The following is a 15,214-nucleotide window of genomic DNA, read 5'->3' on the forward strand; positions in this document are numbered from 1 at the left end:
AAACCAAAACAGTGGCCATCTTGGTACAGGAAGATGCTTCCCTAAAGAAGCATCATGGAGGTAATGTAGTAGCACACTTCATAATTCAACACTATCTATAAAAAAAACATTAAACCTCACATGCTAACAATATATGAAATTGATACATGAGACAGACCCCTGGAGCAAAATACACTGGAAATTAGCTAATGAAACATAAAAGAATGTATGACATTCTCTATCACAGTGGTCCTCAGGACCCCACACAGTTTGCGTTTTCCAGGTCACCGAGCAAGAGCACAGGTGTTTTCATTACTCACTGACACATTTTAAAAGATCCACAGGTGGAGCTAATTATTTCTCTTGTGATTCTATGAGGATACCTGGAAAACATGCACTGTTTTGGGTCCTGAGGACTGAGTTTGAGAACCTGTGCTCTATCAGAAAGGGAGCGAAGGTAAATTAAATAAAAAAAATTAAATATAGGACTAACAATGCAACTAATGATAGCGGAATCTTTAACATTAGCAAACTAATCTTTACATAAGCTCATATAGCCCTACTCTCTTTTAAGAGATACTTCATGGAAAAACCTATAAAAGCACAGAAGACCCACTGATCACTTCAAAATATACCACACTCAATCCTTCCTTGACATTTTACCCACTATACTCAAAAGGCAACTTTATAAACACTTTCCAAAAATGATTCAAGAATGACATACAAAAAAAATCAATACTCATAAACCCAACCACAAGACCAGCCTTACAAAACAAAAAAAGACTGCTTTACAACATCTATCCACCATTCATTAATGATTAACTACCCTCTAAATACAATACCTTAAGCCCTTTGTTGTTTACAAAAAACTTTCAGAAATAGTTTTTTATGATTGAATTAGGTCAAGAATATCTATTTAAAATTTATCAAACACAATTTTATTAAATTATATATATATATATATATTTTTTTTTTAAAAACATATATCATTAATATTGATCTTTTAAATATTGGGCAACGATTTATCAGAACATTGATCATCATTACTTTTTCCCCACCGGGTAGACATTTGGGGGCTGAAGGCTGCTTTATTTACATTTCCCCAGCAGCTGCTCCCCTCTGCAGCCACCAGGTGGAGGTGCTCCTGTGCCGCAGGAACAGCAGTGATTGGCTGCATGGCAGACACTGGGGGAGGGTGCAAGGTTGCAGTGGTGTTGGCAGGTCCCTCTGAGATTGGCGGCTGCTGGAAGATCATCTTCCAGTATCCATCCACTGGGCGTTACTGACTGGTCAAATCAGATTTGACCATGTCAGGGAAAACCCAGCCTGGCATGGTCGCATTTGATGTGACTGTAGTCAGAATTTGAATTAATTTTAATGAATAAACATTTAACTGTACAACAGTGTAAGTGAATGAAACAGCTGAACATTCAAATCAGGAACATTAATGTGTAATTACTATTACTTTAAGAGTGGTTCAATTTGGAAAGAAAACGTGAATTGTACAGGCAGGACATGCTAAATGCTTCTTCAGGGTAAAGGCTGGTAAGTCTGCTCACTGTTTGTTGTGATGGATTCTAAAATTGCTGCTAAGGTAAGTCCTTTATCATCATTGTACAAGTCCTTACACACCAACACAAGACAAAGTATCTGTGTGGGTGCACTGAAGACCTTAGTTATGATAAAATATAATAAATCTTTATTGGTATACTTTAAAAATATTATTTACAATATATTCCAAAGGTGAAATATTAAAATATAGTAAGTGTAAATGAAATAGAAAATTTGTTATAAAATGTTATAAAGCCTGTGGCTGCTGTCTGTATACTCCATTCTTATAGTATTATAAAGGCTTACTAACCCTCAATAGATGATATTCTCTGTGTCATAAAATCACTTATATCATTTTGTTGTTCCGCAATAAAGAAAATTATTTTAGACCATCATATTGTTCCTTGTGTCTTTTCTGTTTATTTCAGTAATATCACTATGGTTAGATTATAACATCAGACACTTAAAGGATACTTTAATATATTGTAAATGTAGCCATATAATAATTATGTAACAATCTAGTGATTAAGCAACACTGACTTCTATGAATACAGCACTTGTCCTTATCTGTGTGTCGTGTTCTCTGGCTTATCCAATCTTCTCTGAAGGTTTCTTATGTTACAGGTAAAATGTAATTATTAAGTGGATATAAAGTGATCTTCAATAACCTACTTATTATGAAAAACACATAGATTGATGTTTATAGTGTTTCCTACTGAAATTTGTAGGAAATAAATACTGATCACTCAGTTTATATACTCAATTTCTGTAAGTACCTTATGCCTGTAAAAAAGATTATTCTAAGTTGGTATGACATTTAGGCCCGTATTCAATTAGAAGTGAAATGTCCATTGCTGGACTTTTCACCGTCATCGCTGGTTTCAGGTGCGAAAAAGTATGGCGCACGTGGCGGCGTATCCCCGTATTCAATTGCAAAGGTGTGAAAACGGGACCCGGCAAAACTGAAATCAGCAAAAAGTTCTGTCAGTTTTGAGGAAATCAGGCTGACACCCCCCTAAAGATGCTCTGACATGGGGGTTCACTAAAGGTACCCCGGAATAGCCCTGCTAAAGGTATTTGGGGTTTTTAAGTGTTCTCATTAGGTGCTATTTAGCGTCTTTCAGCGGGAAGCAGTTGGGAAGCCGGCGGACGCAATGTCGACCGTCGGCTTCCCAACTGCTTAATCCCAACTGCTTAATCGAAATCCCAACCCCTGTCATTTTACCTGCGCTGGGAGACGGACAGCCACGGGGGGGGGGGGGGGTTAGGTTTAGGGCTCCCGGGGGGGACTTGTGGTTAGGCACCCCTCCGGGAGGTTAGGGTCAGGCTAGGGGAAGTGGGGGTTAGGGTTAGGCACCCCCGGGGGGAGGATAGGTTTAGGCAACCCCCGGGGGACTTAGGTTTAGGTGGCGGGGAAGGGGGGGTTAGGTTTAGGCACTTAGAGGGGGGATTAGGGTTAGACACTGGGGGGGAGGTTAGGGTTAGGCACTCTAAAGGAGGGTTAGGGGGGGAATTAGATTAGTTATACTTACTTCTCTAGACTATCGGGATTTCCTTTCCTCCTCTGTCAGGCTGCCGCTGCCGGGATTTTAATCATACTGATCCCCTTTCAGCTAGTGGTGAAAAAAGTATTCCCAACAAATCTGGGGTGCAAGCGTATTTTAAAATGTCTATAGTCAAGCATTAAAAAGCGCAAAAAACGCACCTTCAGCAACAACTTGCAATCAAAAATACACCTCCCTCATACTTGCAGACCACCCAAAGGCTATTTGCTAGTATTTTATTTTGTACCCCAACTTTGATTTTTTTCACCCATTTTTTCAAGTGCTTTTTTGGGATGTCTTTTGTGTGTTTTTTGCGTATTTTGATGCAGTTAGCATCATGTGGGGTATCAAAAAGGGTGCAGGGTGGTTCCCGCTACATTGCACCACAAACCCCAATTCTGCATTTTTTTTTGCTGGGTATTCATAGGCGAAACTTTTTTACCTATTAAATTCAAACCCGGTCTCAAGCGCTGAGCGCTCACAACCGGGTCAATGTTAAGGCCCTGCGCACATGTAGCGGCCGCACTGCACGTGCGCAAGCCCCGGGGTGAGAGAGAAATTCTCTTGCTCCAGAGCTCACTACAAAAGGGGCGGCTGTCGATGTTGATCGACAGCTCACCCCGTTTTGTAGGCGGGACGGGGGGGTGGGTACACAAACGGAGGCGTTCCTGATGGAACGCATGTCGTTTTGTTGGTGGCCGCACTGACATCAGCAGTGATGCCAGTGGGGAGCTTCCTGCTCGATCAGAGCAGGAAGCTCCCTGGGGCTTGCGGCTGCTGAGACCCAACCTTAGGGTCTCGTCGCAAGCCCCAATGGTCGCGATGGTCTTGACAATTGCAACCATCAACCTGGGGTTGTGCCCCACAGATTAGCTAGCGACCAGGAGGCCGCACTTAATAAATCAAGCGGCCGCCCTCATTCAGAGAGAGCGATCGCTTCTTGCGACTGCCTCTGAATGAGGGCCATAGACCTCTCATCTTGTTAGCTTAATAAGTGCCATTGTTCCAAGGTCTACATGTCACTGCAGTCTTGATGAGTTTCTGCAATCTGTGACCTCTCATTGAGCTCTCCCCGCCGTGCTGTAATGTTTAAACAGCTATGGGGATCTATTCTTCCTCTAATACTGCACTCAGATTTTATAAGCATAGACCGAAACTGCCCTTATTAAATTCAGCAATACATATTGGTGTAAAAGTAATAGGAAGCACAACATAACTTTCTTCACATTCCGTTTTATCTATACTTCAAAAGAGAGATAGTCCTGTTGCACTGTAATTTGAACAGTGCTGCAGTCTCAGTGTATCCCCACAGCTTATGACTATTTAGTGAGATCCTTGCTGCTACACTGTGTTATTTCTGCTGCTACTGGAAATAGCATCTTCCTATATAGTGCGGCCAACAATCATTTTATATAATAGTCAGTGTCTATGACATTTATTTTGAATTGATTACACGATCAGCAGCCACAAGAACACAGGGAGGCAGTTTTGGTCTATGCTTATAAAAGCTTCTGTCCATCGGCAAGTGTGTACGGGGTCTGCAGACCACCCATGCACACACATCGGCAGCCACAGGGAGGGGGCCGGACACACCCCCTGGCCGTCGGGACCACAGCCAGCCGTTCAGTGTGTATGAACGACCATCATCTGCAGATATATCTGTATAGTGTGTGCCCACCTTAGGGCACATGCTGATGCTTATATTGTGTCAGCTCTAAACCTGAACAGAGAGTAGAACCTGTTACATTAGGGATCAACCGTCAATATCAGTTTGTGGTTGTGACTGGCTATACTAATAACAGAAGGCAATATATTTAAATATTAAATGTCATACCAACCTAGAATAATATTTTTTACAGGAATAAGGTACTTATAGAAATTAGGAATATAAACTGAGTGATCAGTATTTATTCCCTACAAATTTCAGTAGGAAACACTATAAACACCAATTTATGTGTACAAATAAGTAGGTTATTGAAGATCACTTTATATCCACTTAATAATTCCATTTTACCTGTATCATAAGAATCCTTCAGAGAAGATTGGATAAGCCAGAGAACACGACACACAGATAAGGACAAGTGCTGTGTTGATAGAAGTCAGTGTTGTATAATCACTAGATTGTTACATAATTACTATATGGCTACATAAATTACTTTGGAAACAGTTACAGTATATTAAAGTATCCTTTAAGTGTCTGATGTTATAATCTAACCATAGTGGTATTACTGAAATAAACAGACAAGACACAAAGAACTATATGATGGTCTAAAATAATTTTATAATTATAAGTGAATTTATGACACAGAGAATATCATCTATTGAGGGTTATTAAGCCTTTATCATGCTATAAGAATGAAGTATACAGACAGCAGCCACAGCCTTATAACATTTTGTAACACATTTTCTATTTAATTTACACTTACTATATTTTAATATTTCAACGTTGGAATATATTGTAAATAATATTTTTAAAGTATACCAATAATGATTTATTATATTTTATGATAACTAAGGTCTTCAGTGCACCCACACAGATACTTCCTTTGTCTTGTGTTGGTGTTTATGGTCTCAGTGGAGTATTGGGTAGCACCTCATAGGCATCTAAAGACTGAGATGTTAATTCCTAAATAAGATGCAATATTTGAGATAAGACTTTTGACATTTTTAAATATTTAGTTGTACTGGTGCAGGATAATTTATTTCTGTATAATTGTACAAGTCCTATTTAGTGAGGATTTATGTCAGTTCCTTTGAGTTATGTAGTAATTTTGACATTTCTGGCATTTTTCTGTCAGAATTGTGTATATCTGGCAGTGAGGAAGTGATGTGTATATCTGACAGTGAGGAATTGATGTGTATATCTGGCAGTGAGGCAGTGATGTGTATATCTGGCAGTGAGGCAGTGATGTGTATATCTCGCAGTGGGGCAGTGATGTGTATATCTGGCAGTGAGGCAGTGGTGTGTATATCTGACAGTGAGGAAGTGATGTGTATATCTGGCAGTGAGGCAGTAATGTGTATATCTGGCAGTGATGTGTATGTATGTCAGTGAGGCAGGGATGTGTATGTATGTCAGTGAGGAAGTGATGTGTATATCTGGCAGTGAGGCAGTGATGTGTGTATGTGGCAGTGAGGCAGTGATGTGTATATCTGGCAGTGAGGCAGTGATGTGTATGTATGTCAGTGAGGCAGTGATGTGTATATCTGGCAGTGAGGCAGTGATGTGTATATCTGGCAGTGAGGCAGTGATGTGTATGTCTGGCAGTGACGCAGTGATGTGTATTACCTGGCAGTGAGGCAGTAATGTATGTTTCTATCACTGAGGCACTATACACTATACAGGAAAACAGACGGCAATCTGGATTTTTCAGACATTACATCTTCTAAAAGACAAAGATTGTCTCATGTCAGCAGTGTCCAACCCCAGACCATGCATCTTCACTTGCTATGGCAAGCTGGTACCTCCTCCTCCATGGCACCATCTTCCCAGTGATATTCAGGAAAATGTGCACTAAAGAGCTTATGCCAGAGCCGGATTACGACCTCATGGGGCCCTAGGCAAGATACTAGTTTGGGGCCCCCTCTAATAAACAATTCTGTGCATACTGTGTATTATAGTATGTTCTGTTGGAGCAAAATACACACATCATATTATATACATACATTATAGATAGATAGATAGATAGATAGATAGATACACAGTAATATGATTTGCATATGTTGCTCCAGGGACACCTACTGTAATATATGCACAGTTATTATTATAGTAGGTGTTGCTCGATCACATTATATTATCTATATATGTATATATACATGGGAAAGGGGGACAAAGAGGGAGACAGGAGGAAAGGGGGAAAAATAGGGCGTGATTGGAAGAAAGTAGGGCCGAACAGAGGTGGATGGGAGGAAAGGGGGACAGACAGAAGGAAATAGGAGGAAATGGGACGGGGACGAGAGGAATTTGGGGAAGAACATGATGAGACAGAAGGAAAAAGGGAATAACAGGGAGAAAACTGAAGGTGGAGGATCAGATGAGAAAATAAATACCTACATAAAAGCTAGTGACTTGGTGAATATATATATATATATATATATGTATATATATATATATATATATATATATATATAGTCTGTATAAGCACATAGGGCCAAATGTAATAGGTTGTGTTTTAAAGTAAAAATCCAACTTGCACCTTCTTGCATTTTTTTAGGATGCGAGTTGGTGCTGGGACTCGCAAATATAATAGCCTGCAAACTTTTCAGCTCGAGGCTACTACACTATGCAAATCTGTGCGAGTATTTCCCTATGTAAACACACCTTTTAATGTGACTAGCATTAAAAGGTGTGAGTTATACACAAGTCATCACAGATCAGTGAGATCTGTGAAGGCCTCTGTGTGTTTTTTTAAAAAAAAACATGCACCCCCTCCCCAGAAGCATAACCAGCCCCGGGCTCTGTACAGCCTGATCTGGCTAAAAAAAACAGGGGCCAAAATGCGTAGGGGGCCCCTGTATATTAAGAACTAGCACAGGGCTTATCTGAGTCGGTCCTGGTTGTGGAAAAACAGGGGAAAAAACGAGTAGGGGTCCCCTGTAATTTCCTTAACCAGCACTGGACTTTCTAGCGTGGGATTAATGCCACAGCCAGGGAAACCCTTTCACGGGTACCCCGGCCAAAGCATTACCCCTGACTGCAGGTCAACTCAGTCAGGGTCCCCCTCTCCAGGGCATCCAAGGCCTAGGCTGATAGCCCGGGGCTATCCCCGGCAGCCCTGGCCGGTGGGTCCAGGGTTGAGGTATGTTTGACTGGGCTGCCTAGGTCAGCGCTTGCTGCCAGAGGGAGCTAGCTACACTACGGGGTGGAGGCTGCTATCACTGTGATTGTGGGGGGAGTTACTGGCAATAGCTGTGGGAGAGGTTGTTTGTACTGGACTGCAGAGAACAGCACATGCTGCTGGGAGAACTGCTACACTGCGAGGGGGTCTTTGCTTCATTGCACAGTGCCATCTTCCCGAAGACACTGGCAGCCATGGACCCACAGACATTCTGTGTGTATATACACACACACACATATATGTATATATATATATATATATATATATATATATATATTAGGGATGTGCAGGCTCGGATAGGTTCGAGTTTGCACGTTGAGTTCGGATTTTTCCCTCCAAAAAAACGGAACTCAGAAAGAGACAAAACGTCATCTTGCATGGACGAACATCATAATTCCTGGACTTTTGTCCAGGAATGATGATGTTCGTCCATGCAAGATGATAAGGCGGATAACAGGACACAGCGGTCCTGCAATGGCTAAATGCTTGAAAATACAATACCGCTCCTGCATCCAAAATTCTGTGGCGTCCAGCCCGTGCACCGGCTGGAAGTCCAAACAGTGTAAATGACAGTGAGGACGTGCGTTTCGCCCGGTAGAGGGCTTGTTCACCTCCTCAGTTGCAGGAGCGGTATTGTATTTTCAAGCATTTAGCCATTGCAGGACCGCTGTGTCCTGTTATCCGCCTTTTTGTGGGGATATATATGCAGGAGTGATCTATATTTATATTCTTACATATTAACACAGAAGGACTCTTTGTGTCTTTGGACCAATATTTATGTCTCACTTAATTTTATAAGGAATCTCTTAGTGTGAATTGCTGATTACAGCTCCAACATCGTATATATTTATACACTAGAGATTAATTACCAACTCTGTCTTTGTCACCTGCACATGATTATGTGCTAAATCTATTCACTACTCGTGATTCAATGTCTTATATATTCCACCTTTTTCTTTGATTATTGCTTTCAATTGAGCTTATTAGCATTTAATTTTTCACAATCTCTCTTACTTTACAGGGGAGACATACTATGTATCACTTATGTATATTTTCATTGTGATAAATTGTTAGTTTGATTTTGCAAATCCTGTCCACCTCATTGGTGGATCTAATCATGCTAATAGATTGATTGATGTGGGAACAAAGGAACCCACTGACTCAGGATTTGACGTATATCTGTTATTTTTATGTGACACTCATTATGTCCACATGACTTTTTCACAATGAATTTCTATTTAATCATTTATATCAGAGGATTTCACTTTCACAGAGACAGTGAGTTTTGTTCTTTATAATTGATGGTCTGACACCTGCTGTGTCATCTATTATCTGCTTATTTGTTTTTTGATTACAACTATCAATTGGTGCTATAGATCTCTCCTTTATTTGTTTTTTTCAATACTGCTCCGATTTTGATTGATCTTGCTATATTAGTTCATAATAAGATATTTTTCTCGGACTAATTCCATATGTCCTTGAAACAGCTCAAATGAATGCATCAATATCTGTGATGTACCTCCTCATTGAAATAGGAGGTTAGAAGAACACACAATACATGTATAACAAGTTTGATGATTTCTTGTGACTCAATAAGTACAATGCATAATAAGTTTAATGATTTTTTGTGACTTATCCAATATACTTGGAGCACTAATTAAGTCTGCTTGTGCATTCTTTTATTGGTAGCTGCTTAATACCATCAAATGGACTACTAATATTACTAGTCCTACATATGTACTGCTTTGATCTGACAATGGTGCTATTTTCCCTAATATAACTACAGCCATACTATGCGTGATTGCCCAATCCCGTCTGATCTTGGAAGCTAAACTGCATTTGGTCTGGTCAGTACCTGGTAGGGTGACCTCCAGGGAATACCAGGTGCTGTAGTTCAAGATATCCATTTGGGAGGGGTATTTGCACACGGTCAAGCAGTATAGGAACTTATAAGTTTCAATCAAGCACATCCAATTTCTGAGTGTGTTATTAATTTTTAAATTTGCCTTCAGATTCTATTATGAATGATGAAATCTGCTATTGTATGATGGAATATTCCATCTAATTTATTGAGATAACTGTATGGTACATGATTATTTTAATATTGTCAATAACAGTTATGTTCTAATTATACTATAATCAATACCTAAAAGTGCCCCAGACAATAGCCATACTTTTTCTTCTTTTGCTGTTTGATATAATATTTTGGCTTTGGGAGCACCACCAACAATTACGGATGATAAATATTAATTTTCAATTAGTATAGTTGGTCTATCATTACCTATCTTTCGATAGTTCTGTGCAGAATCTTCCCTTTCTACTTCTGATTCTGTTGGGGTAATCAGAATTTTGTTTGACTGTCCCACCCAGTCAGGACTTTGCATCAACTGTGTTGAAAGTTGAAAGGTATGACCTGCTTGATATTGTTCTGCTATTGAAAGCAGAGCTGCATGCACCTCACAGCAGTGCATGCAGCACTACCTGTGTATTTAAAGGAGATAGAGGATGGTTTAGCACAGCCTAATATGATAGCCAAGCCATTTGTATGATTGGCATCCCCCTTTTATATATCAGCCCCTCTGTTCTGTAGCTAAAATTACCTTTCAAGGACAGGCATCTCTTCGTGGGCCAGTGGTGTTTGCTTGACCCCCAGGCTAAAATTTGTCAGCCAGCCCCTGTAAATGGCTGAAGTTTCTGCTGTTAGCCCAGGTCCATTGCTTCTTCCTGAGTCTTATACACAAGATCATTATTGTTCAAATTGAAATGTATTTTGTAATTAAATAGAATTTCAGAGGTAGTTAGCCTATCAGTGGCCAATAATACAGGCCTGCCCACCCGTGTCCATGTCACCTCATTGAGCAAGTTCCTAACACTCTGGGGTACACATCTGGGGTGCAGGGCACCCCAAAAGACAGCCCAGCCAAAGACCTCCCCAAGGCATCACATGAAAAAAAGTGTGACAGTGAAGTGTTATAAAGTATCAGGTGTGTGAAGGTAGCTAATAAGTGTTGGAAATAGTAATAAAGGTAAAAAATATATGTGAAAAAATACATGAATAATAAACAAACATAAAAAGTGATATAAAAAGTGACTCTGTGTATTAAGTGGTGATGCCCTAAAGAGACCCATCCAGAACAGCTCAGGGGGCCCCACGCCCAAACGCTCACCCCAAATAAACTGACATTATATAAGTATAAATAGGACTTAATAAATAGATGTTTTTATCCGGCGCACTGATTATGAATATGTGTAGGACTATGGATCGGTCATAAATTATTTTTTATTTAAAATGTTAAAATTAGCATAAATATGCAAATATAAAAACATCAAATAAATACATTGATCGGATAATAATAGTAAAATATAGAAATATACATATATGTACAAAAAAACAATGTATGTAATTAAGATGAAAGCAACAATCAGCAATAATATATGTCCTTCTGGTATGCTTCAGACTATGGCCCATATTCAATTAGTATCGCCGATTACTTCTTTTCTCATGGTCGGAACTTATCTCCAAATTTAATTCCAGCTGGGTTTCGCGTACGTGGAAAGTCAATGCAATGTAATAGGTGAAAAAGATTTGCCTCCACAAAGCAGGTGAAAAGAAGTGCAATTTTCTTATTTTGGAATGCAAAAGTTGGGAAACCATTCAGAACCTTTGATACACCCCCCCCCCCAAAGGACAATTCACCAAAAAAAAGGGGGGGAACAGGAACAGCCCAAAAAATGCCTTTGAAATTTGGGGTGAAAATTAAAAAAATGGGGGGGACTTCAAAAATTAGCAAAATAAGGTTCTAGGGGTGCTCTAAGAAGGGGCCAAGTGTTTTGGGGATTGCAGGTACTTGTATGCAGGAGGAATTTCACTTTGTATAAAGCTTCACTTTCGAGACATTAAAATATGCTACTACCCATTTTCCAGCACCCCAAATTTGATGGGACTACTTATTTTCTCCAAAAAACAATGCTTTATGCCATTCTTCATCACTTTTACTAAGACGCTAATAGCAAGCAATTACCATCACTTAAGTACCCTAACTAGTTACCCTAACTAGTTAAATTAGGGCTAATACTAAACTACCATAATAATTTCCAAAGTCTGCCCATCTCTTTCTGGGATACAGAGTGATTACCCCAATTCTGAAAGTACTTTCCACCTGTTTTACATTCAGCACTTGCCGTTTCCGCCTGTTTCGAAATTGAATATGGCGTATAGCGGGGACACGCACGATAAGTTTGTGTCCAAAACACACGATGTAGGCGAAAAGTCCGGCAGGCGGAACTTTATTGCGGATGCGAAACTAATTGAATACCGCCCTATGTTGTCCAAATGAGATGATGTTGTTAATATCACACTCACTGTTACTGCATAGTTCATGTGGTGCTTATTGCAATCAATCTTAAGATTGTCTAAACTTTATGACAAGTTTTTTAGCAATATCTGGGCATGTGGAAGCTTCTGAAAACAAATGTGAATAGCAGTCACCCAAACCAGTCACAGTCTTTTAGTGGAAAATTCTCTAATGAGAGGTGGATTTACCGATGGACGTTTCTGCGGTCTTGCTTTATCCCAGCCTGGGTCCCGGCGCTGACAGTACTGTCTTGCAGGAGTGCTATACGTGGTGCCGCTATTCGTCCTCTCCTGGCACTGTGCTGAGTCTCTGGCTCCTTTACCGTTTCCTGGCATTGCTGGATGCTTGCCTTCTTTTTCCCCAGCCTGTGGGTCCCGTTCACGAGTGCAGGCTACAGCTGTTCGCGCTCTGGTCCAAGGGCTACTTCCGGGTATCGGCATCTTAGGGCATTGGTTGGTGGACTGGTGAATATGGTGGGCATTTTACCCTATAGGGCTCAGGGTGTGGCTGTTCTGTCTTTTGGGGTGCCCTGAGCCCCAGATGTGAACCCCAGAGTGTTAGGGATCTGCTCGACTAGGTGACCTGACGCTGGTGGGCAGGCCCGTATCATTGGCACACTGATATGCTAACTACCTCTGAATTTATATTTAATTACAAAATACATTTAAATTTGAACAGTAATGATCACATAGTGCATCTGCAATTTATCTTCCTGTGTATATTACTTTAAAATCTCAGCATGATAGCACCTTTCATTACTATTAGGGTGTGCAGTCTAGAGCCCCTCCCCATACTCTATATTATGTGTATTTATACACTCATCTGAAATCTGAAATTACTTCAGTCTAGATTGGCACCCCTCCCCCACCTCCCTATATATGATTTTAAGCAGGGACCTAGCATTTAACTGCTGCTGGTAACAGGCATAATCCAAAGTAAGTCCTATTTATACTTATATAGTGTCAGTTTATTTGGGTTGAGCGTTTGGGCGTTGGGCCCCCTGAGTTGTACTGGCTGGGCCTCTTCAGGGCATCACCACTTAATACACAGGGTCACTTTTTATATCACTTTTTATGTTTGTTTGTTATTCATGTATTTTTTCACATATATTTTTTACCTTTAATTACTACTTCCAACACTAATAAGCTACCTTCACACACCTGATACTTTATAACACTTCACTGTCACACTTTTTTTCATGTGATGCCCTGGGGAGGTCTTTGGCTGTGAACCCCAGAGTGTTAGGGACTTGCTCAATGAGGTGACCTGGATGCTTGTGGGCAGGCCCGTATCATTGGCCACTGATAGGCTAACTACCTCTGAAATTATATTTACTTACAAAATACATTTAAATTAGAACAGTAATGATCACATAGTGCATCTGCAATTTCTTTTCCTGTGTATATTACTTTAAAATCTCAGCATGATAGCACCTTTCATTACTATTAGGGTGTGCAGTCTAGAGCCCCTCCCCATACTTCTTCCTGAGTCTGTCAACTGTGTTTCCAGCTATTATAAATCATGTTCAGAAATGTATTGACCTGGCCTGTGTGAGACCACAAGGTACTCTTTGCTCCCTCACTCTAATTATACTTCATCTGCTTGCCCTGGATTTTTGTTTGGGTATTATTCTCCTGGTGTGTTTGGGTTCTATTCTCCTGGTGTGTTTGGGTTGTAATCTCCTGGTGTGTTTGTGTTATAATCTCCTGGTGGGGTTTGGGTTTTGTTCTCCTGGTGTGTTTAGGTCTTGTTCTTCTGGTGTGTTTAGGTCTTATGCTCTTGGTGTGTTTGGGGTCTAATTCTCCTGGTGTGTTTGGATTCCATTCTCCTGATATGTTGGATTCTATTCTCCTGGTGTGTTTGGAATTCTATTATCCTGGTGTGTTTAGGCTTTATTTTCCTGGTGTGTTTGGGTTCTATTCTCCTGGTGTGTTTGAGTCTTATTCTGCTGGTGTGTTTGGGTTCTATTCTCCTGGTGTGTTTGGGTTCTATTCTCCTGGTGTGTTTGGGTTCTATTCTCCTGGTGTGCTTGAGTCTTATTCCGCTGGTGTGTTTGGGTTCTATTTTCCAGGTGTGTTTGGGTTCTATTCTACGGGTGTGTTTGGGTCTTGTTCTTCTGGTGTGTTTGGGCCTTATGCTCTTGGGGGTAAATTTACTAAGCATCGAGTTTGTTCGTCAATGGAGAGTCGCAGGTTACTAAAGTTTATTCTGTGTTTCCCACCATTGACTTCAATGTAAGAGCCATTCATTGGCTGAGAGGGGCAGGGGCTCACCTCTCTCAGCCAATGAACGCTCAGATACAGCTCTATAAAGACAGAAACCATGTCTGAGCATTTAATTCAGGAGATATCAACCATCCTAGTTGGTATCTGTTGCGTGGATCGCAATTTTTTTATTTTTTTCTGAAGACCTTGGATGCCTACTTTGGACAAGGGGACCACTCCTGGCAATGTAGGTGAGTATGTGTGTGTGTGTGTGTGTGTGTATGTATGTAATAAAACTGTACTTTCATGGTGTGTGTTGTGATTATTTTTACACATTTCTTTACAGGTGAACTACAGGTACCAGAGGGCCCTTAATGCCCCGCATGCTGGTACTTGTGGTTCTCCAAGTACCGGCATGAGGGAAGGCTTGCTGGGACCTGTAGTTCCACTGTAAAGACAATGTTGTTAATTCTATTTTTTACACACTACATACACTATCAACCCGCCACCCACCACCCAGGGGTGGCAGGGATAGCCCTGGGTTACCAGCCTAGGCCAGGGTTGCCCTGGAGAGGGGGCCCCTTTATTGGGGGGTCCCCAACTCCCCAGGGATCCCTGGCCTGGGCTGACTAGCAGTCAGGACTGATGCTGGGGCTGGGGGGCCCGGTGAAAGGTCTCCCTTGGCTGTGGCATCAGCTCCCCGCTAGAAAGGGTCCGGTGCTGATTTTATTATTGGTTATGCT

General features: G+C 40.9%; 1 protein-coding gene and 1 pseudogene across 1 annotated transcript in view; one reads left to right on the forward strand and one right to left on the reverse strand.

Annotated features, from left to right (window-relative positions):
* LOC148525058 (carbohydrate sulfotransferase 9-like) overlaps nucleotides 1-15,214 on the reverse strand; it is a 79,387-nt gene that overhangs the window by 17,812 nt on the left and 46,361 nt on the right. The window lies entirely within an intron of this gene.
* Nucleotides 9,691-9,808, forward strand: LOC148525059 (5S ribosomal RNA; annotated as a pseudogene).

Source organism: Taudactylus pleione, unplaced genomic scaffold (genome assembly GCF_031769625.1).
Source record: "Taudactylus pleione unplaced genomic scaffold, aTauple2 ptg000113l, whole genome shotgun sequence".
NCBI classification, from domain to species: Eukaryota; Metazoa; Chordata; class Amphibia; order Anura; family Myobatrachidae; genus Taudactylus; species Taudactylus pleione.